This window comes from Salmo salar, chromosome ssa11, assembly GCF_905237065.1.
Source record: "Salmo salar chromosome ssa11, Ssal_v3.1, whole genome shotgun sequence".
NCBI lineage: Eukaryota > Metazoa > Chordata > Actinopteri > Salmoniformes > Salmonidae > Salmo > Salmo salar.
The window spans coordinates 11,815,911-11,840,060 of NC_059452.1; positions in this window are offsets into that span (position 1 = coordinate 11,815,911).

Here is a 24,150-nt window from a genome sequence, read left to right on the forward strand (position 1 = left end):
CTTAGTGCAGACAACCCACGGAATTACTCCAGCAATGTGTGGCGGCCAAGGTCTGGAACCGTTCCATAAGACCACAAAGCAACTCCTCGTACCTTCCAATGGTGGCTCCTTGGGAAGAGACGGTATTGCGGAGATGGTTCAAGTCTGCTAGGTCCATCATTGCCAGTTTGTACTATCAAGACTCAGGAGAAGACCCAGATGCAGACAGTTTCGAAGTAACAAAAGTTTATTACAGAAATAGGGGGGCAGGCGAACGACAGGTCAAGGGCAGGCAGAGGTCAGTAGTCCAGAGCAGAGTTCGAAAGGTACAGAACGGCAGGCAAGCTCAGCATCAGGGCAGTAAATGCGCCCTGGAAGTTGCACAGAATTTTCATGTTAAAGTTTGCACTCAACAGACCTGAAATTTGCTCAGAGGGAACATTGGTTAGCCCCCCCCCCCGCCCCCCTAGATTTGATTCCCTATTCAATATGGCATCTTGTGTAGGCGTCCTGTGTAGTAATTCCAACAACCCTATAAGGACATACAGTACCAGTCAAAAGTTTGGACACACCTACTCATTCAAGAGTTTTAATTTATATTTACTATTTTCTACATTGTAGAATAATAGTGAAGACATCAAAACTATGAAATAACACATATGGAATCATGTAGTAACCAAAAAAGTGTTAAACAAATCAAAATATATTTTAGATTTTAGATTCTTCAATGTCGCCACACTTTGCCTTGATGACATTTGCTCAACCAGCTTCACCTGGAATGCTTTTGCAACAGTCTTGAAGGACTTCACACATCTGCTGAACACTTGTTGGCTGCTTTTCCTTTACTCTACCGTCCAACTCATCCCAAACCATCTCAGTTGGGTTGAGGTCGGGTGATTGTGGAGGCCAGATCATATGATGCAGCACTCCATCACTCTCCTTCGTGGTCAAATAGCCCTTACACAGCCTGGAGGTGTGTTGGGTTATTGTCCTGTTGAAAAACAAATGATAGTCCCACTAAGCGCAGAAGGGATGGCATATCGCTGCAGATTACTGTGGTAGCCATGCTGGTTAAGTGTGTCTTGAGTTCTAAATAAATAATTGACAGTGTCACCAGCAAAGCACCACCACACCTCCTCCTCCATGCTTCACGGTAGGAACTACACATGCGAGAGATAATCCGTTCACCTACTTTGTGTCTCACAAAGACACTGCGGTTGGAATCAGAAATCTCAAATCTGGACTCATCAGACCAAAGGACAGATTTCCACCGGTCTTATGTCTGTTGCTCATGTTTCTTGGCCCAAGCAAGTCTCTTCTTCTTATTGGTGTTCTTTAGTAGTGGTTTCTTTGCAGCAATCAACCATGAAGTCCTGATTCAAGCAATTTCTTCTGAAAGGTTGATGTTGAGATGTGTCTGTTACTTGAACTCGGTGAAGTATTTATTTGGGCTGCAATTTCTGAGGCTGGTAACTCTAATGAACTTATCCTCTGCAGCAGAGGTAACTCTGGGTCTTCCTTTCCTGTTGCGGTCCTCATGATAGCCCTTTTCATCAAAGCACTTGATGGTTTTTGTGACTGCACTTGAAGAAACTTTCAAAGTTCTTGAAATTTTCCAGATTGAATGACCTTCATGTCTTGATGGACTGATGATGGGCTGTCATTTCTCTTTGCTTATTTGAGCTGTTCTTGCCATAATATGGACTTGGTCTTTTACCAAATAGGGCAGTCTTCTGTATACCACCCCTACCTTGTCACAACACAACTGATTGGTTCAAATGCATTAAGAAGGAAAGAAATTCCACAAATTAACTTTTAACAAGGCACACCTGTTAATTGAAATATATTTCAGGTGACTACCTCATGAAGATGGTTGAGACAATACCAAGAGTGTGCAAAGCTGTCAAGGCAAAGGGTGGCTACTTTGAAGAATCTCAAGTGTAACATATATTTCGATTTGTTTAACCCTTTTTTGGTTACTACATGATTCCTTTAGTTATTTCATAGTTTTGACGTCTTCCCTACCATTCTACAATGTAGAAAATAGTAAAAATAAAGAAAAACCCTTGAATGAGTAGGTGTGTCCAATATTTTGACTGGTACTGTACAGTATGCCATTTATGGCAAACAAGAGGTACAACTTGCTGTATGTGATTATTTATGGTGGCTGGGGATTGACTGTGACATAGTGGCCTTTGTGCACCATGCTTGATCCTCTGCAACCCTTTTACTTTCCATCAAAGCCCAGGGATCATCTTCAAATGTATATGTTTGTGGAGCTGTGCTATGTCTTTTTGCCTCATTCAACATAAAAAAAAACTCCACCCGCAGGCCAATTAGGCATTGGAAATATCTAAAGGCAAGTCTGTCTGTGACAGCCCTTTCACAGACTTTACTTCACAACCAGACATCCAACATTTCCGCTACTGGAGTATCCCCAGCATCATTCCGGATTGGGTAACATCCCAGTTAGTCAATGGGTCTCTTTGGTATGCAAGCTGCATTTGCTGAATGCCTATAGCTAACTGTAGAAATAGAAACTGATCACCCCAGAGCCCTGATACCCTGACAATTATACAGGAAGTATATTACCCTTGTTGTTGCAGCTTTCCCAGAATGACCAGTTAGCTGTGCAAGCTGGTCAGGCCCCAGAACTACAACCACAACTGGATACTTTGTCTCCTCACCCTTTGAAGACACTCTCATGTCCTGGTCACCTCAAAGACTTTGAATCAACCTTGCACACTTAGTTTTAGTAAGGAATGTAGGGCTGTACATAAACACTACTGTTGGATAATGTTTTCTTCCCTGAAACTTGGTTACGTTACTATGTGGTTGTATTGTGTGGAATTGCCCATTGTTGATATGCTGAGATTAAGTGTCACGGTTGTCGTAAGAACGGGACCAAGGCGCAGCGTGTGTAGAGTTCCACATCTTTATTCAAAAGTGAAACTTCAAGCAAAACAAATAAATCAAATAAACGAACAACTAAACGTGACTACGTGGTGCACAGGCACAAACACAAAACAACATCCCACAAACACAGGTGGGAAAAATAGCTACTTAAATATGATCCCCAATTACAGACAACGATTACCAGCTGCCTCTAATTGGGAATCATAACACCAACATAGAAAATATAAACTAGAACACAACATAGAAATATAAACAAGACTACCCCCTAGTCACGCCCTGATCTACTACACCATAGAGAAACAAGGGCTCTCTATGGTCAGGGCGTGACAGTACCCCCCCCCCCACAAAGGTGCGGACTCTGGCCGCAGAACCTGAAACCAAATGGGGGGTTAGGGGGGGTGACTAGTGTCGGAGGTGGCTCCGTTGCGGGTCGTAGCCCCCCCAGACCCCGGATCCGACCATGGCACCGGGCTGAACGCCATGCCTGGACTGGGCACCGGCGCAGAGGAGAGCTCCCGCCATAGAGCGGGACTGGACACCGTGCCTGGACTGGGCACTGTCACAGAGGAAGGCTCCGGCCTTGGAGCGAACCAGACGCAGTGCCTGGACTGGGCACCGGCGCAACGGAGGGCTCCGGCCATGGAGCGGGACTGGACGGCTCCTGCCCTGGAGCTGGACGCCGTGCCTGGACATCGGCGCAGAAAAAGACTCTGGCCTTGGAGCTGGACTGGACACCATGCTTGGACTGGGCATCAGCGCAGGGGAAGGCTCTGACCATGGAGCTGGAGGTTCCGGACCGTGGACCGTCGCAGGAGGTTCCGGACTGTGGACCGTCGCAGGAGGTTCCGGACTGTGGACCGTCGCAGGAGGTTCCGGACTGTGGACCGGCGCAGGAGGTTCCGGACTGGGGACGGCGCAGGAGGTTCCGGACTGGGGACCGGTGCAGGCGGTTCCGGACTGGGGACCGGCGCAGGCGGTTCCGGACTGGGGACCGTCACAGGAAGTTCCGGACTGTGGACCGTCGCAGGAGGTTCCGGACTGTGGACCGTCGCAGGAAGCTCGGGACCATCGCCGGAAGCTCGGGACTGTGAACTGTCGCCGGAAGCTCTGGACTGGGGACCGTCGCCAGAAGCTCTGGACTGGGGACCGTCGCTGGATACTCTGGACTGTGAATGTGCACTGGAGGCTGAGTGCATGGAGCCGGTACAGGTGGCACCGGACTGGTGACACGCACTTCAGGGTGAGTGCGAGGAGCAGGCACAGGACGTACCGGACTGGGGAAGCGCACTGGAGGCCTGATGCGTGGAGCCGGCACAGGTGTTACCGGACTGGTGACACACACTTCAGAGTGGGTGCGAGGAGCAGGCACAGGACGTACCAGACTGGGGAGGCGCACTGGAGGCCTGATGCGTGGAGCCGGCACAGGTGTTACCGGACTGGTGACACACACTTCAGAGTGGGTGCGAGGAGCAGGCACAGGACGTACCAGACTGGGGAGGCGCACTGGAGGCCTGATGCGTGGAGCCGGCACAGGTGTTGCCGGACTGGTGACACACACTTCAGGGCAAGTGCGAGGAGCAGGCACAGGACGTACCGGACTGGGAAGGCGCACTGGAGGTCTAGTGCGTGGAGCCGGTTCAGGTGGTACCGGACTGGTGACACACACTTCAGGGCGAGTGCGAGGAGCAGGCACAGGATGTACCAGACTGGGGACACGCACTTCAGGGCGAGTGCAAGGAGCAGGCACAGGACGTACCGGACTGGGGAGGCGCACTGGAGGCCTGATGCGTGGGGCCGGCACAGGTTGCACCAGACTGCTAACCGGATCCTCTGGTCGGATGTTGAGCAGAACACACTTGCACAACATCTCTCTCATCTCTCTCTCTCCCAACTTCCCCATTGCCTCCCTGATGGTCTCTGGCTCTTCAGGGTGAGTGCAAGGAGCAGGCACGTGATGTACCGGGCTGGGGAGGCGCACTGGAGATCTGGTGCGTGGAGCCGACACAGATGGCACCGGAATGTTGACCTGATCTTCAGCCCGCCTGCGTTGTCGCATACTCCTAGCCAACTCCATTCTCCGGTATCCCTCCTCACACTGTTCCATCGAATCCCAGGATGGCTCTGGTACTCTCCTGGGGTCGACCGATCACCTCTCTATCTCCTCCCATGTGGTTTCTGGCTCTTCCCTCTGCTCAGCCGCCAGCTCCATGTGCCCCCCCCCCAAAAAAAAAATCTTGGGGTTTCTGTGGCCGTGGTCTGACGACACACTCCACCAGAGTTTGCCATTCGGGCTCTGGCACTCTCCTAGCTCGACCGGCCACCCCTTGTGCCCCCCCCCCAAAACAATCTTGGGGTTGTCCTTGGGCTTTCTGTGGCCGCGAACCCCGGCGTCGTTGCCTTCCTCCATCATTACCTTCCATCTGCCGCCAAGGAAGGGTCTCGCATCCACACATCACTTCTTCCCATGTCCAAAACTCCTTCACCTGGTGAACACGCTGCTTGGTCCTGGTTTGGTGGGATATTCTGTCACGGTTGTCGTAAGAACGGGACCAAGGCGCAGCGTGTGTAGAGGTCCACATCTTTATTCAAAAGTGAAACTTCAAGCAAAAACCAATAAATCAAATAAACGCACAACTAAACGTGACTATGTGGTGCACAGGAACAAACACAAAACAATATCCCACAAACACAGGTGGGAAAAATAGCTACTTAAATATGATCCCCAATTAGAGACAACGATTACCAGCTGCCTCTAATTGGGAATCATACAAAACACCAACATAGAAAATATAAACTAGAACACAACATAGAAATATAAACTAGACTACCCCCTAGTCACGCCCTGATCTACTACACCATAGAGAAACAAGGGCTCTCTATGGTCAGGGCGTGACATTAAGCATGAACACACATTGAAAAACTTGTTAGCTTCGGCTATTCAAACACAACAGAGGTATGGCAGTGCCACTTATAGTCCTAGATATACCAAGAGCCTTATGAAACAATTTTAAAGACAGAATAACACAATACAAAATGAACAAGGGCTACCTATATGCAGGCAAAGGTGTTTGAGTGTAAACATGTTGGCCATATCGGATTCAGAATTGAATTTTCACAATTCTGAAAAATGCCTCTCATTTACAAATTTCATATTTACATGTGATTTTACCTCCATCAAATGTTATTTTGGCAGCCATATTGCATTTGAGGCTAAAAATAAAGCTAATCTGTGATAGCCCCCTGACCTAATTGCAAGACTAGGGGTTAAAGATACAAAATCCCCAAAAATTGTATTTCGATGTCTGAGCCCATTTGTTTTCCTTAGAGCTGATTACAATAGCCACAACATCAACAAAAGTGTAACTGTATGCATTTTTGTAAGGCAGGACCATACTGCACTGACTGAGAGCACATTTGACCTGGAAAGTTGTCTATTGAACAGCTACCAAAAAAATCATAAATATTCCTAGTTGGTATTTCCACATATTGTATCTGTGTGTTTACAGGTCTGTATTTCCAACATGCTTTAAGATATCCTAATGTTGTTTGTTTCTGTATGCAAGCCAGACAATTGACAACTTGTATTCTACATTTCAGCATTATTAGAGCTTGCAATATTGGGTTACATGAGCTTATATGGCCCACCCCCCTCTAGACAGGCATTATTCTGCACTGAGTTAAAGGGGTGTGTCACAATCTATCAATTGAACCCCTTTTGCAGTAAAATATTTTTACACATCTATCCAGTTCATATATGGAAGACCTTAGAGATTGTCACGACTTCCGCCGAAGTCGGTCCCTCTACTTGTTCGGGCGGCGTTCGGCAGTCGATGTCACCGGCTTTCTAGCCACCGCCGATCCACTTTCCATTTTCCATTTGTTCTGTCTTTGTCTTACACACCTGGCTTCACTCAACCAATTACTTGTTTATTATTTAACCCTCTGTTCCCCAAGTTGTTTTTGTGAGTGATTGTTTATTGTAATTCGGTCCGTCTTTGTGGGCTCGTGATGTTACTTTGTAAATTTGTCTTTTTGACTAAAAGTACGTTGATTACTCATATCTGCTGTCCTGCACCTGACTCTCTACACCAGCTACACACAGGACCCTTACAGAGATATGGAAAAACATGGTTGTGGTTTGTTATACCTTGGGTAGGGGTATCAAACATTTTTGTGGGCCTTGCCACTAGCCTATTAGGGAAAAGACAGCTGCACCTCGGCCAACCAGCTTCACTCACTAGACCATGTGAAATTATTCAGAATCAGAGTATTTGGCTATTCATGTGTTATAATATTACTGTGGGCTGTATGGGTAGGATGTTTTCCACTAATGATGTGATGCAGTCTAGGCCACCTGTAGCACACTGACACCTCAGCTGTAGCTACCCATTACCTCTTCCTCCACCAACTTTCACATCTGTGACCTGTGTCACAGCAAGACCCCTGAGCTCCTGCCATGTCTGGGAGCTGACAGAGGACAGCAGTGACAGGACCATCTGAAGGTGTTGCTTACTTCTACGGCTCTCTGTCAATAGCTTTTCAGTGTCATAAGCTCCCTGCCTGTTATTTGGTATCATAGACCGTATTTGCCATAAGGTTGTGTACCTATGATTGGCATTATTATCTTTTTTTAAACAAAACTGTATACTTAGCCAAAACAAAATATGCCAGTTTATGATATAATAAAAAATATATATTGTTGCAGATATTAGAGTTAGGGCTAAAGTCTAAAATACATGTGATTTTCTTCACCTTATCCAAGTTTCAATCAGTAAGTGACGGGAATTGTGAAGGGTCCAAAAGGGTTCTTCGACTGTCCCCATAGGAAAACCCTTTTTGGTTCCAGTTACAACACTTTTTGGTTCCAGGTAGAACTCTTTTGGGTTCCATGTAGAACCCTCTGTGTAAAGGGTTCTACATGGTACCTTGTTTCTAAGAGTGTGGTTGTCTGTGCGGTTAGGATTTCAAAAGTACTCATTCTGAGATAATGCGGTTGACATCAGCGGTGTCAGGCCAGTCACCCACAGCCCTCCTAATGTGCCCAACCTATGGAACTGTTAAATTGCAAGGAGGACGGAGGGCAGGAAAGCACATTTTGCTTTGACTACAATGTGGTTGTTTACCAGATGGTTCTTGTTTTCCAATGTTTCTCTTTCTTCTCTCTTTTCAGTCCTGACAATGCAGGATAGAGTGGCCACAGATGGCCCCAAACTGAACAAGGCCACACCACACCACTGTGTTCACAGATGAGTTTATATACGGTACGCTTGACCAACTGTCCAAAATGTCCCAAAAGTTAAGAAGTTCACCCAAGCCTCTCTGTTCACTGGAGCCTGTCAGACAGCTAAGTTGTTTGTTTCAGGAGAGGAATACAAGATATCACATTACGAATACATGTAACTAGTGTGGTTCTCGTGGGGATGGATATAAAATCCCAGAAACCGCAACAGGACATGACATCTGATAACAAAAGACATGATTAGCTTACATACTGTGAACCGAGAACTCTCACTTGCTGTCATTTCAATATGCAAAGCGTATGCTATCATAAGCAACCCACAGCAGTTTCCGCAGCATTTGCTCTGGGAGCTGACAAAGATAATTAGTGAATTCTGTTTTGAATCAAATTATTTACCCAATAACACAAATACTCAATGAGGTCATAACCAAAGGGTAACCTTAGAGATTTTTTAGCAGTTTTTCCCATTCTCTTTTCCTCCATTAGTTTTGTTTGTTTTTAATTTGTTTGTTTGCTTATTGTGTGGTAGTCCCTTTTCCAGCCGTGGCTTGAGTTCAGATTCTTGTGCCAGCATCCGTATACTGCTCCCTGTATCTGCTCCTCATTTACGGTCCTCATTCCCTTGTAATTTCATTGCTGGTCATATCTGCAAGCGTTTTGGGGGGAGGAGTTCTGCTATTTCTCTTAGATTTTATTTTGGGTGCTTTTAGTGGTTGCCACTGTGGCAGCCATATGTTTGCCTGTCACTCAGTCAGTGCTCGTCCTTTGCCCTTGTGATTTTCCGTAACTGAGCAGAAATAACCCTGTTTTGTCTGCACGACATACCACCGATGCCATATGCTTTTTGCCATTGAGCATGCATGGAATACTTTCAATTACTTTTTATGTACTTTTGAGGAGTGATATTCAACTTAGATTGATCACTGTTCCTATGTAATTTTTAGTGTCTCTCTAAGTCAGGATTCAGTCATGGTCATCATTTTCGGGAGATTCACTGAAGAACACACATTAGCCGAAGTCAAATGATATACTGTATAGGCTAACCTCAGCATATATCATAATTGGATCCTATGTACTTAACACTCCCAACAACCACACTTGGGTTATGGGATCATCAATCAGAAGATGTGACATGAGCACACATTGGGAGGAGGGGTACGGTGTGGGGTCTCTCACACTGTTTATTTTTCTCCAGGCTTAACACTTTATCCTTGCGATCATCCCAGTTATCCCATATCCCAGTTATCCCAGTCTAAATGGCTGCTGAAGACCACAGCCTGACTGTTATCTCATCCAAAAATAAAGATCAAATGTTTCAGGGGAGACAAGGCTCACCTTTTATGTAAAATGGTCAATGTTATGCGTAACATCATTCATTTAATAGCACAGACTCTCATAGACCACTGATCAACGTAATTATCTGGAGAGTTGAGTGTAGCTAGGATGATGTTTAGTTTTAAGGTGAAACATGGCAGGCGTTGTTTCCTGAATAAACTATTTGACCTAAATTATTATCCCAATAAATTGTGTCAAGAATCACAACCAAACTAGCAGCAGTGTTACGACATAGTAACATCTCCAAGGGTTTATTACTGCTTAGCATTTTTGCTTAGCAGTAGAGAGAAACATTTTACATACAGTGTGTGGTGGGATTTCCCCCGTTTTACTTTGATCTTGAGGCGATTACAGGTAAAAAAATATTTCATCACTTTTAAGCCAGATGTCAGGAGAAAGAAATTGCCCATTTCCTTTGAATCAGCACTTTTTTTCTCTCCATCTTTTATGTCCTCAAACAAATTGAAGTGCTAACTGTTTTGTGTGTGTCTGACATGTTTCACTGAGCAGTTTGTCACATAGCAAATACGTCATAGCTGACTGTACCGAAACATTTAAGCTACATGACAAGGGAGTAAGTCATACAGCCAGCATCACTACAGCTAGGTACAATACAGACATGTCATTTTCACATGCCTACTTACTGAAAGAGGGTTAAAAGACAGGGTGCATGATAGATTGATGATATTCCATCTAAACGGTCTTGATGCAAAAGTTTATACAGACAAATAATTATACACTTCTATTTTTGACATCGAGAGGATCGGCCTGGTGGTGGCAGTGCATTGTTTATTGGCATACATATTTGGTCAAGATGGGAAGAAAGTCGTACCGCTTCGGGCAGACTGGGTCATGGGAACCCATTATGTCCCATTATGTCTGGAGAAAACCAAACACTGCATTCCACAGTAAAAACCTCATACCAACGGTCAAGCATGGTAATGGTAGTGTGATGGTTTGGGGATGCTTTGCTGCCTCAGGATTCTGCTCTGTATCAGATAATTCTACAGGAGAATGTCAAGCCATCCATCTGTGAGCTGAAGCTAAAGGGCAGCTTGGTCATGCAGCAAGACAATGATCCAAAACACTCAATCAAGTCTACATGAAAATGGCTAAAAAGCAACAAATTTGAAGTTTTGGAATGGCCTAGTCAAAGTCCAGACCTAATCCCAATTCAAATGTTGTGGCAGAACTTGAAATGAGCAATTCATGCTTGAAAACTCACAAATGTCGCTGAGTTAAAGCAGTTCTGCTTGGAAGAGTGGGCCAGAATTCCTCCACAGCAACTTCAGAGACTGATCAACAACTACACAACACGTTTGGTTGCAGTCATTTCAGCTAAAGGTGGCACAACCAGTTATTGAGTGTAAGGGGGAAATTCCTTTTTCACACAGGGGAATTGGGTGATGCATAACTTTGTTAATTAAATAAAGAAAATAAGAAGTATATTTATTTTTTGTTATTTGTAAACTCAGATTCTCTTTATCTAATATTAGGTTTTGGTTAAAGATCTGATAACGTTCAGTATCAACAATATGCAAAAGTAGAGAAAATCACTGTCTGTGGACAATGGCTTCACTCCAGCTCATGTAGTGTTCCTCTTTACGTCACTTTTACGAATGTTTTTCCGACATGACCGGTCAAATTTGGATCAAATATAAAATGGGACTTTTAGTTGGAAGGATGAAACAAATTTGAATGTTTAACAGCAACAGACTTGTACAATCTTCCCTTTAAACGTCAACACAAATGAAAACAATAAAACAAGTTACTGTCGCAAATAATATCCAGCTGAATGATTTAGTGAGAAAAGTGCCAACCACTTTTTTCCAAAGATTTGGGCTCGAGGGCTCTTAAACCGTACTATAAATGATGTGATCAGAAAGCGTACCATTTGGCCCTGGTCCAAACCATCTGGGAATCTTTGGTAAGAGGCACTAGAAGTAGAACCCAGACAGAGAGTAGAGCAGTACCAGGTCCCAGACTGTACCTGGCGCTGTAGGTGGGCCCAAGGCCTAGGGGGGTGGGCTACACCAGCTAAGCCACCTGGCCTCCACCTGGCTCAAAGACAGACCCCTCTCAAGTGCACTGCCGCTCATCTCACACTTTGATGCAAACAGATTCACAAACACGCACACACACACCCATACTGATTCACTCATTTTTCACGTTGTCATAGGAAACACATATCGAAACATACACTACACAGCAAGCACACATAGAAACCAATGATGAAAGGAATTAGAAATGGACTTTCATGTGTTCTTGTTTATCCATCTCAATGTAAACTGCACCAGCATGACTTAATGATTGTTCAAGATTTTTATTATGAGTGAGTCATGTACTGTCTCCAGCTGTATTGATCCAACATGAATCACAACAGTTGTCTGAAGGACAAGTCCCTGTGTATTTCTAAATGCCTGTGCATGCATTTATAGAGAAACTTTATAGGAACCATAATGATGCATGACGCTCAAATAACCCATATTACAAAAAAAAAGCCACTAAAAAATTTGGAATGAATAATGGCTGTAATAAAGCAAAAGTCATGCCATATTGTTCAATTACTCACTACAGTCAAGCATAGAGATCATTGAACGGTCCCTCTCTGATTACAGGCTACAGCATAACAGTAAAGCTGTACAGTAGATCATATCACAGCATATGGTGGAGTCTGACTGACCCAACATTGTCCCACTTTAGTGTATGTATCGACTGGTCTTCCTCTGGATTTATGTCCAGCTGTACATTTGACCTTCTAGGTACCTATAAACCTTTTAGATCTGTAATCTATTCCCCTCTGGTTGGATAAGACCATCTTTGATCACAAGCTGGCAGAGAGTGGATGGAGGGGATCTGATTTAGGAGTGTTGAGGAGATCTATACTGTATCTGTAGTGTTATTCTTTTTGGGGGATGTAGTAAAATAGGTTGATAAAGAATACATGTCACTTAAAGCACAAGTGCATCCAGTGTGGGTCTTCTACAGACTCCCAATATCGATAGCAAGAATGAATCTCTCCGTACACTGTAAGAGAACTGACCACTCTCCCTCTCACTGGACTATGGCTTCAAGTCCTCATAGCTCAGCTTAACATTTTTCCAACTGCTGTGGGGGACAGAAACATGACTGCACAAAATGTTAATACATTGTTTAATTTGCATTAGCCACGGTCTGGTGGTGGAGTCGTGCCCTGAATTTGACTGTTTGTATGGCTCACTTCCCACCTACTGCACCACCGAATGACCAACTGGCAGGGCTGCCTGCAGAAGTGTCCTGTCTTATCCTGAAAACATTACTCACATCTAATCAGCCCGACCTGTTCGATCCAGGCTCCACCATGCAGATACATCGACATTACAGTGAAACCCTGCTATTTTACAACCTGGATCTTTTCCTCATTGATAGATAGTGAGGTGACAGTTAAATAGTCTAATCAATAACAACATGGACAACAGAGAGAGACCTCTCCTCTCACAATCTTCCCCGGAAGATTTCTGACAAATTATCTTTCTGAATAGGGCAACACTCTGTGTTAAAATTGGATAAACTGAGCTTTGAGGACTTTGTTTTTTTTCTCCTTTTCTTTATTTTGTCAATCTCCACATACTTTCAGGAATGGGATTTGGGTTCCATCTTTCCAGAGTCTAGAGTGAGAAATTGCAGCCAATGTGGGTGTTTATTTTTTCTAAAAATGAAGATAAAGTATAGGTTTTGGCCTTTGAAAGGCTGTGTTTTGTGGATTTGAGGTCGGAATCTAAAAGACTGAATTAACCACTTCAGTGACTGGTGAGAGATACATTATAGAACCTATGTCCATTAGTTTATGGAAGCCAGCTTGGCTAAAAACTGTTAATGCATGTTTAAGTGTGTGTGACTGGAATGGCGTGATGAGTTTGAGCAAGGCCTTTCCTTTACGCTGCCGCCACTTCTCTAACTTCAGTCCCTATGAATTCATAGGATAATTTTTTCTTGTTTTATTAAGAGGAGATTGCGAAATAATGTCTATCTATAAATGTAATTTATATGACAAGCAATCCTGCCAAAGGCGCTGTTGTCACGTCCTGACCAGTATAAGGGGTTATTGTTTATTGTAGTTTGGTCAGGACGTGGCAGGGGGTATTTGTTTTATGTGGTTCGGGGTTTAATGGGTAATGTTCTTGTTTTGTATTTCTATGGTTTTCTATGTTGTGTATTTCTTTGTGTTGGCCTGGTATGGCTCTCAATCAGGAACAGCTGTACATTGTTGTTGCTGATTGAGAGTCATACTTAGGTAGCCTTGTTTCACCTGTCCCTTTGTGGGAAGTTGTTGTTTGCATAGCTGTGTGTGTAACCTGCAATCCTGTTCGTTCGATCGTTTTCTTTGTGTTCAATAAAAGTCACTATGAGCACTCAACCCGCTGCGCCTTGGTCCACTACGTACGACGACCGTTACAGAACTTCCCACCACAAATGGACCAAGCAGCAGGGTAAGGAGCGACAGAAGAATTATGTGTACTATACGGAAACTTGAACATGGGAGGAGATCCTGGACGGGGCTGGACCATGGCACCAGGCTGGGGAATATCGTCGCCCACCGGAGGAGATAGAGGCAGCCAAGGCGGAGCAGGGCCGGTATGAGGCTCTATACACACGGTTGGCATTTAAGGCAAAAAAGATTTGGGGGGGGCACACGGACAGTTCGGCGGAGCCGAGGATGGAACCAGAGCCAGTCGGGGTTAAATTGGAGGTGAGCAAAGCACAGACTGTAAAGGAGTTGATGGGAAAATTGGAGGAGAAAACTATGAGAGAGCTGCTGTGTTGGTGTTTTAGGCACGACATTCGCCCTACGGAGCGTGTCCTAAAATTGATGTCACCTGAGTCAGCTCTCCATACTTGTCCTGAGGTGCGTGCTAGCCGTCTGGTGAAGATAGTACCAGGCCCACGCACCAGGCCTCCAGTGCGTCAGCCCAGTCCAGCTCGTCCTACTCCTGCTCCTCGCACTGGTCCTGAGGTGCGTGTTTCCAGTCTGGCACATCCAAAGCCAGCACCACGCACCAGGCTTCCAGTGCGTCAGCCCAGTCCAACTCGTCCTGTTCCTGCTCCTCGCACTAGCCTTGGGGTGCGTGTATCCAGTCTGGCATCTCCAGTACCAGCCCCACGCACCAGGCCTCCAGTGCATCAGCCCAGTCCAACTCGTCCTGTTCCTGCTCCTCGCACTAGCCTTGGGGTGCGTGTCTCCAGTCTGGTACCTCCACTATCAGCTCCACGCATCAGGCTTTCAGTGCGTAGTCCCCGTCCAGAGCTTCCGACGACAGTACCCCGTCCAGAGCTTCCGACGACAGTACCCCGTCCAGAGCTTCCGACGACAGTACCCCGTCCAGAGCTTCCGACGACAGTACCCCGTCCAGAGCTTCCGACGACAGTACCCCGTCCAGAGCTTCCGACGACAGTACCCCGTCCAGAGCTTCCGGCAATAGTGCCTCATCCAGAGTGTCCGGAAACAGTGCCCCGTTCAGAGTGTCCAACGACAGTGCCCCGTTCAGAGTGTCCGGCAACAGTGGCCCGTCTAGAGATGGCCTACAGTCCGGAACCGAGTGAGACGGCCCACAGTCCGGAACCGAGTGAGACGGCCCACAGTCCGGAACCGAGTGAGACGGCCTACAGTCCGGAACCGAGTGAGACGCCCTACAGTCCGGAGCTCCCAGAGTCGCCCTACAGTCCGAAGCTCCCAGAATCGTCCTTCTGCCTGAGGTCTACAGCGAAGTGCTTCAGCCCGAGGTCTACAGCGACGTGTCTCAGCCAGAGGTATTCAGCGGGGGTGGACAGGTTAGGTGGTGGACTAAGGCCAGAGCCTGAGCCACCTCCACAGTAGGAGGATTTGGGAGGGGGGGGTGTAGCACAGGAAACGTCAGTGACGGCAGCCACCCTCCCTTCCCTTTAGTTTTGGGGGTTTATTTTGTGTTTATTTTTGTGTGAGGTGCATCCGGGGTCTGCACCTTTGGGGGGGGTACTGTCACGTCCTGACCAGTATAAGGGGTTATTGGTTAATGTAGTTTGGTCAGGACGTGACAGGGGGTATTTGTTTTATGTGGTTCGGGGTTTAACCTCTCTAGGCTAGGCGGGACGAATTCGTCCCACCTACGTAACAGCCACTGCTATCCTGTGGCGCGATTTTCAAAACCTTAAAAATCCTATTACTTCAATTTCTCAAACATATGACTATTTTACAGCCATTTAACTTCAGCGTCTGATCCCGTTAGCGGGATCAAAATCCAGCGAAAAATCATATCGCCAATTAGCATTAAAAAAAAATCATAATTTAAAAAAATAAAAAAATAAAAATTGTTTTTTTATTTATAGATACACCTCTCCTGAATCGACCCACGTCGTCCGATTTCAAAAAGGTTTTACAGGAAAAGCAAATCATTAGATTATATTAGATGAGTCCATCGTAAAAAGCAGCTTCATAGCCATTTTCCGACCAACCACTTGCATCACATATAATCAAAAAACAGCTAAATGCAGCACTAACCTTTTAGAAACTTCATCAGATGGCACCCCTAGGACATCATGTTATACAATGCATGCATTCTTTTGTTCAATAAAGGTCATATTTATATATAAAAACAGCATTTTACATCTCTGTCTGAGGTTGACTACATAATTTCCCCTCAAAAGCGTCCCGGTAAACAATGCTACATTTCCCTAAATTACTATCCTATAACGATTTTTTAAATGTATATTGTCAATCTAACATTTATAGATGAATATCTCTTGAGAACACCCGTCATACCAGATTTTAAATTAACTTTACTGGGTAATCACACTTTGCGATAAAAGGAGATGCGATACTCAGAAAATTAGCTAATATACAGAGCTCGGCGCCATCTTGGAAAGAATCGCATGTCACATCTCATCTTGTATAATATTGTCAATAATCGCCTACCTTTAGTTGTCTTCATCAGAAAGCATCCCAGGTCCACAACAGATGTATTTTCGGTCAAAAAGTCCATACTTCACGTTCCATTAGCCTGATGTTGGTAGCGCGTCCTATGGCTCTCTCCAAGCTCAGGGCTGAAGTTCATAATAAATGCAATGCTCGCGCATGTAGGTTCGTTCAAACATGTCAAACGTTGTATAAAATAAATCTTCAGGGCCTCTAACACCAAGAGAGCCAATAAGATTCGAGGGGGATGATGTCATGGCCTTTAAAACCGTATCCAAAGGTGGGGGCAGACATGGCCGCCGGCGTCATAATGGTGATGGCCCATCCCCTGTGACCAATTTCAAACTCGTGTCATTCACTGAGTTTTGACTCTATAAGGCTCAAACCACTGTGAAAGGACTGGCGACATCTAGTGGAAGCAATAGGAAGTGCTCACTGAACCATGGTTAACGGTGTGATTAATAAGGAAAGATGAGAAGTCGAGTCCACAATTCAGAATTCCACTTCCTGTTTCAATCGGTCTCGGGGTTTTGACTGCCATTTGAGTTCTGTTATACTCACAGACACCATTCAAACAGTTTTAGAAACTTTAGAGTGTTTTCTATCCATATATAATAAGTATATGCATGCCCTATCTTCTGAGTTTGATTAGTAGGCCGTTGAAAATGGGAACGATTTTTTTTCAAAATGCGCTGTGGCGCCCCCTATCCTACGGTATCCTCAAGAGGTTTTAAAGACAAGACTCTCGTTAATCTAACCACACTGTCCGATTTCAAAAAGGCTTTACAACGAAAGCAAAACATTAGATTATGTCAGCAGAGTACCAAGCCAGAAATAATCAGACACCCATTTTTCAAGCCAGCATATAATGTCACCAAAACCCAGAAGACAGCTAAATGCAGCACTCACCTTTGATGATCTTCATCAGATGACAACCCTAGGACATTATGTTATACAATACATGCATGTTTTGTTCAATCAAGTTCATATTTATATCAAAAACCAGCTTTTTACATTAGCATGTGACGTTCAGAACTAGCATACCCCCCGCAAACTTCCGGGGAATTCGCTAACATTTTACTAAATTACTCACGATAAACGTTCACAAAAAGCATAACAATTATTTTAAGAATTATAGATACAGACCTCCTCTATGCACTCGATATGTCCGATTTTAAAATAGCTTTTGGTGAAAGCACATTTTGCAATATTCTAAGTACATAGCCCAGGCATCACGGGCTCGCTATTTAGACACCCGGCAAGTTTAGCACTCACCATAATCATATTTACTATTATAAAAGTTTGATTACCTTTTGTTGTCTTCGTCAGAATACACACCCAGGACTGCTACTTCAATAACAAATGTTGGTTTGGTCCAAAATAATCCATCGTTATATCCGAATAGCGGCGTTTTGTTCGTGCGTTCCAGACACTATCCGAAATAGTAAAGAAGTGTCGCGCGCATGGCGCAATTCGTGACAATAAAATTCTAAGTATTCCATTACCGTACTTCGAAGCATGTCAACCGCTGTTTAAAATCAATTTTTACGACATTTTTCTCGTAGAAAGCGATAATATTCCGACAGGGAATCTCCTTTTCGGCAAACAGAGGAAAAAATCCCAAAGGCGGGGGTGGTCGGGGTCACGCGCATAAGCCAGTGTCCCTTGATCGGCCACTTGAGAAAGGCGATAATGTGTTTCAGCCTGGGGCTGGAATGACGACATTCTGTTTTTTCCCGGGCTCTGAGAGCCTATGGAAGACGTGGGAAGTGTCACGTTAGAGCAGAGATCCTTAGTAAATGATAGAGATGGAAAACAAGTTCAAGAAATGGTCAGACAGGCCACTTCCTGTAAAGGAATCTCTCAGGTTTTGACCTGCCATTTGAGTTCTGTTATACTCACAGACACCATTCAAACAGTTTTAGAAAATTTAGGGTGTTTTCTATCCATATGTAATAAGTATATGCATATTCTAGTTACTGGGTAGGAGTGGTAACCAGATTAAATCGGGTATGTTTTTTATCCAGCCGTGTCAATACTGCCCCCTATCCTAAACAGGTTAATGAGTAATGTTCTTGTTTTGTATTTCTATGGTTTTCTATGTTGTGTATTTCTTTGTGTTGGCCTGGTATGGCTCTCAATCAGGAACAGCTGTACATCGTTGTTGCTGATTGAGAGTCATACTTAGGTAGCCTTGTTTCACCTGTCCCTTTGTGGGAAGTTGTTGTTTGCATAGCTGTGTGTGTAACCTGCAATCCTGTTCGTTCGATCGTTTTCTTGTTTTGTTTTTGTTTTGTTTGTGTTCAATAAAAGTCACTATGAGCACTCAACCTGCTGCGCCTTGGTCCACTACGTACGACTACCATTACAACTGTGGTATGTATGAATTCTGTTTTATGCATTGCGAGGAATGGTTAACATCTTTTAATTAAAATTTGACTTATCGAAGACTAACTGTTTTAGGTCACTCCTAAAATAGTCCACCTTTCATACCTGGCAAAATGGAACGAGTGTCACGACACCGACGGATGGTGGCGCCCCTCCTCGGCCGGGCGGAGCTCGGCGGTCGTCGTCGCCGGCCTACTAGCTGCCATCGATCCTTTTTTGTTTCACTTTCTGTTGGTTAGGTCTAGGTAGGCACGCACCTGTTTTGAGTTAGTTATTAGTAGGGGGGGTTATTTAGTTTAGCGTAAGATGTCTGAGTTTGTGCGTGATTATGTTTCTTGTCCGTTTTGTGTGCTTGAGGAACGTGTGCTGGTTTTCCTCTGCCTGTGGTTGGTTTCTTTGTGTTCACCACCGCAGAAGTATTTAAGGGCTGCGTCCCTATTTTTGGCGACCACATCTATTTTTCTGGAATAAAGAAGTGTGGTCAAGAATTCTCTGTCTCCTGCGCCTGACTCTACCTCTCCTGCTTTCTTGAGCCAGCTCGTGACAACGAGGTGCATTAGAAGTTCAGTGTATTTTCTCTTTACACGTCTCAGTGAATTCATAGCATAAGTTGAGGTGGTTTGGGGATAAATGTCATCAGTTGATTCCCCATCTTAACAGCCATTAACGGCCTACTAATCAGACTCAGAAGCTAGGATATGCATATAATGAATACCTGTGGATAGAGAACACCCTAAAGTTTCTAAAACTGTTTGAATGGTGTCTGTGAGTATAACAGAACTCATATGGCAGTCAAAACCCCGAGACAGATGGAAACAGGAAGTGGAATTCTGAATTGCGAACTCAACTTCATCACGTTGCCTATTAATCACACCGTGAGATATCGTTTATTGAGCACTTCCTATTGCTTCCACAAGATGTCGCCAGTCTTTACAAAGTGTTTTGAGCCTTCTACAGTCGAAACTCAGTGAATGAAATGCGTTGGAAATTGGTCACAGCGGGAGGGCCATCACCATTATGACGCTGGCGGCCCTGTCTACCCCCACCTTTGGAAACGTTTTGAAACACATTGAAATCGTCCCCCTCGAATCTTATTGGCTCTCTTGTTGAAACAGGCCCTGAAGATTTATGTTATACAACGTTTGACATGTTTGAACGAACCTAAATGGGAAAAAATTGCTTTTTTCCGACACGGCTGTCCCGCGGCCGGCAGAGCTTTGGAATACTGCCTTCAGACGCGCTAACAACAGCAAGCTAATGGAACATAAAGGATGGACTTTTTCGACCGAAAATACATCTGTTGTGGACCTGGGATTCCTGGAAGTGCTTTCTGATGAAGACAACTAAAGGTAAGGGATTATTGACAATATTATACAACATCAGATGTGATATGCGATTGTTCCAAGATGGCGCCGAGCTGTATTTACCAGCTCATTTTCTGAGTATCGCATCCCCTTTTATCGCTAAGTGTGATTACCCAGTAAAGTTATTTTTAAATCTGGTATGACAGGTGCTTTCAAGAGATATTCATCTATAAATCTTAGAATGACAATATTACATTTTAAACATGTTTTCGAATAGTAATTCATTAAATTGTAGCACTGTTTCATCGGATGCTTTTGACGGGAAAATAGTTAGTCAACGTCAGACGCCGATGTAAAATGCTGTTTTCATATATAAATATGAACTTTATTGAACAAAAGAATGCATGCATTGTGTAACATGATGTTCTAGGTGTGTCATCTGATGAAGTTTGTAAAAGGTTAGTGCTGCATTTAGCTGTTTTTTGGTTATTTGTGATGCTTGTGGTTGGTCGGAAAATGGCTATGTTGCTGTTTTTTACGATGGACTCCTCTAACATAATCTAATGATTTGCTTTTCCTGTAAAACCTTTTTGAAATCGGACGACGTGGGTCGATTCAGGAGAGGTGTATCTATAAAACGAAAAAAAAAAATAATAATTTTTTCTTCAAATTATTACATTTTGTTATGCTAATGGCGATATGATTTTTCGCTGGATTTTGATCCCGCTGACGGGATGAGACGCTGAAGAGGTTTTAACCTGTTGGGGCTACAGGTTAGCAATGAACCCCGAGTCGGGATTGCTAACAAGGCTGGAAATTCAAAACATCAAAAATCTAATAATTTCAATTTCTCAAACAATTAACTATTTTACACAATTTAAAAGATAAACATCTCCTTAATCTAACCACATTGTTCGATTTTCAAAGAGGCTTTACGGCAAAAGCATAAAGTTAGATTATGTTAGGACAGTACATAGCCACAAAAGTACACACATCCATTTTCAATTCAAGGTCAGGCATCACCAAAAGCAGAAACCAGCTAGAATTATGCACTAACCTTTGTCAATCTCCATCAGATGACACTCCTAGGACATTATTACATTTTACATTTACATTTACATTTAAGTCATTTAGCAGACGCTCTTATCCAGAGCGACTTACAAAATGGTGCATTCACCTTATGATATCCAGTGGAACAACCACTTTACAATAGTGCATCTAAATATTTTAAGGGGGGGGGTTAGAAGGATTACTTTATCCTATCCTAGGTATTCCTTAAAGAGGTGGGGTTTCAGGTGTCTCCGGAAGGTGGTGATTGACTCCGCTGTCCTGGTGTCGTGAGGGAGCTTGTTCCACCATTGGGGTGCCAGAGCAGCGAACAGTTTTGACTGGGCTGAGCGGGAACTGTGCTTCCTCAGAGGTAGGGGGCCAGCAGGCCAGTGGTGGATGAACGCAGTGCCCTTGTTTGGGTGTAGGGCCTGATCAGAGCCTGAAGGTATGGAGGTGCCGTTCCCTTCACAGCTCCGTAGGCAATCACCATGGTCTTGTAGCGGATGCGAGCTTCAACTGGAAGCCAGTGGAGAGAGCGGAGGAGCGGGGTGACGTGAGAGAACTTGGGAAGGTTGAACACCAGACGGGCTGCGGCGTTCTGGATGAGTTGTAGGGGTTTAATGGCACAGGCAGGGAGCCCAGCCAACAGCGAGTTGCAGTAATCCAGACGGGAGATGACAAGTGCCTGGATTAGGACCTGCGCCGCTTCCTGTGTGAGGCAGGGTCGTACTCTGCGAATGTTGTAGAGCATGAACCTACAGGATCGGGTCACCGCCTTGATGTTAGTGGAGAACGACAGGGTGTTGTCCAGGATCACGCCAAGGTTCTTAGCACTCTGGGAGGAGGACACAAGGGAGTTGTCAACCGTGATGGCGAGATCATGGAACGGGCAGTCCTTCCCCGGGAGGAAGAGCAGCTCCGTCTTGCCGAGGTTCAGCTTGAGCTGGTGATCCGTCATCCACACTGATATGTCTGACAGACATGCAGAGATGCGATTCGCCGCCTGGTTATCAGAAGGGGGAAAGGAGAAGATTAATTGTGTGTCGTCTGCATAGCAATGATAGGAGAGACCATGTGAGGATATGACAGAGCCAAGTGACTTGGTGTATAGCGAGAATAGGAGAGGGCCTAGAACAGAGCCCTGGGGGACACCAGTGGTGCGGAGACAGATTCTCGCCACGCCACCTGGTAGGAGCGACCTGTCAGGTAGGACGCAATCCAAGCGTGGGCCGCGCCGGAGATGCCCAACTCGGAGAGGGTGGAGAGGAGGATCTGATGGTTCACAGTATCAAAGGCAGCAGATAGGTCTAGAAGTATGAGAGCAGAGGAGAGAGAGTTAGCTTTAGCAGTGCAAAGAGCCTCCGTGACACAGAGAAGAGCAGTCTCAGTTGAATGCCCAGTCTTGAAACCTGACTGATTAGGATCAAGAAGGTCATTCTGAGAGAGATAGCAGGAGAGCTGGCCAAGGACGGCACGTTCAAGAGTTTTGGAGAGAAAAGAAAGAAGGGATACTGGTCTGTAGTTGTTGACATCGGAGGGATCGAGTGTAGGTTTTTTCAGAAGGGGTGCAACTCTCGCTCTCTTGAAGACAGAAGGGACGTAGCCAGCGGTCAAGGATGAGTTGATGAGCGAGGTGAGGAAGGGGAGAAGGTCTCCGGAAATGGTCTGGAGAAGAGAGGAGGGGATAGGGTCAAGTGGGCAGGTTGTTGGGCGGCCGGCCGTCACAAGACGCGAGATTTCATCTGGAGAGAGAGGGGAGAAAGAGGTCAAAGCACAGGGTAGGGCAGTGTGAGCAGGACCAGCGGTGTCGTTTGACTTAGCAAACGAGGATCGGATATCGTCAACCTTATTATGTTATACAATACATGCATTTTTTGTTCCATCAAGTTCATATTTATATCCAAAAACAGCATTTTACAGTAGCGTGAAATTCTGATTTTTTTCTTCTCTGAAATGCTTCCGGTGAACATAACAAAATTACTATTCGAAAACATTGGTAAATTATAATATTGTCATTCAAAGAATAATATATTATCATCTCGTAATTGCTACCGAATGGCCAGATCTCAAAATAACTTTACTGGGAAATCACATTTTGCAATAAACGGGGTGCTATGCTAAGAACAATAAGCTATGCTATACAGTTAGCATCATCTAATATCGATAATAACATTGTAAACATAATACTACTTCCAATACCCTTGGGCCCAGTTCAGCTGAGATCCCCTTTATTCAAATGCCACACACACAAGTGTACAGGCACACGCACACACTTAGCGCAATACACTTAGCTCAGGAAGTTTACTGAAGCATAAACAAGTGATGCTTTAATAACAATCAGCTTGGATCACCAACTAAGTTACAAAGTTGTAAAGTTCAAAGAAATACTTTGTCAATATGAGAGCAATCAAAACAAAATAGACAAAGTAATATGAAGATGCAACACACAAACATGCATGCACTTATTAGCAAAGATGAATATATTGTAACAAATTACATTTCAATATTTTTATTATAGTCCCAAAATAAAGTTAATATACGGTACCAGTACAAAGTTTGGACACACCTACTCATTCCAGGCTTTTTCTTTATTTTTACTATTTTCTACATTATAGAATAATTGTGAAGACATCAAACCTATGAAATAACACATATAGAATCATGTAGTAACCCAAAAAGTGTTAAACAAATAAAACATTCTCTCAACCAGCTTCATGAGACAGTCACCTGTAATGCATTTCAATTCATTAACAGGTGTGCCTTGTTAAAAGTTAATTTGTGGAATTTCTTTCCTTCTTAATGCGTTTGAGCCAATCAGTTGTATTGTGACAAGGTAAGGGTGGTATACTATTTGGTAAAATACCAAGTCATTTGTATGGCAAGAACAGCTCGAATAAGCAAAGAGAAACAACAGTCCATCATTACTTTAAGACATGAAGGTCAGTCAATTACAAGATCTTTAAAGTTTCTTCAAGTGCAGTCGCAAAAACCATCAAGCGCTATGATGAAAC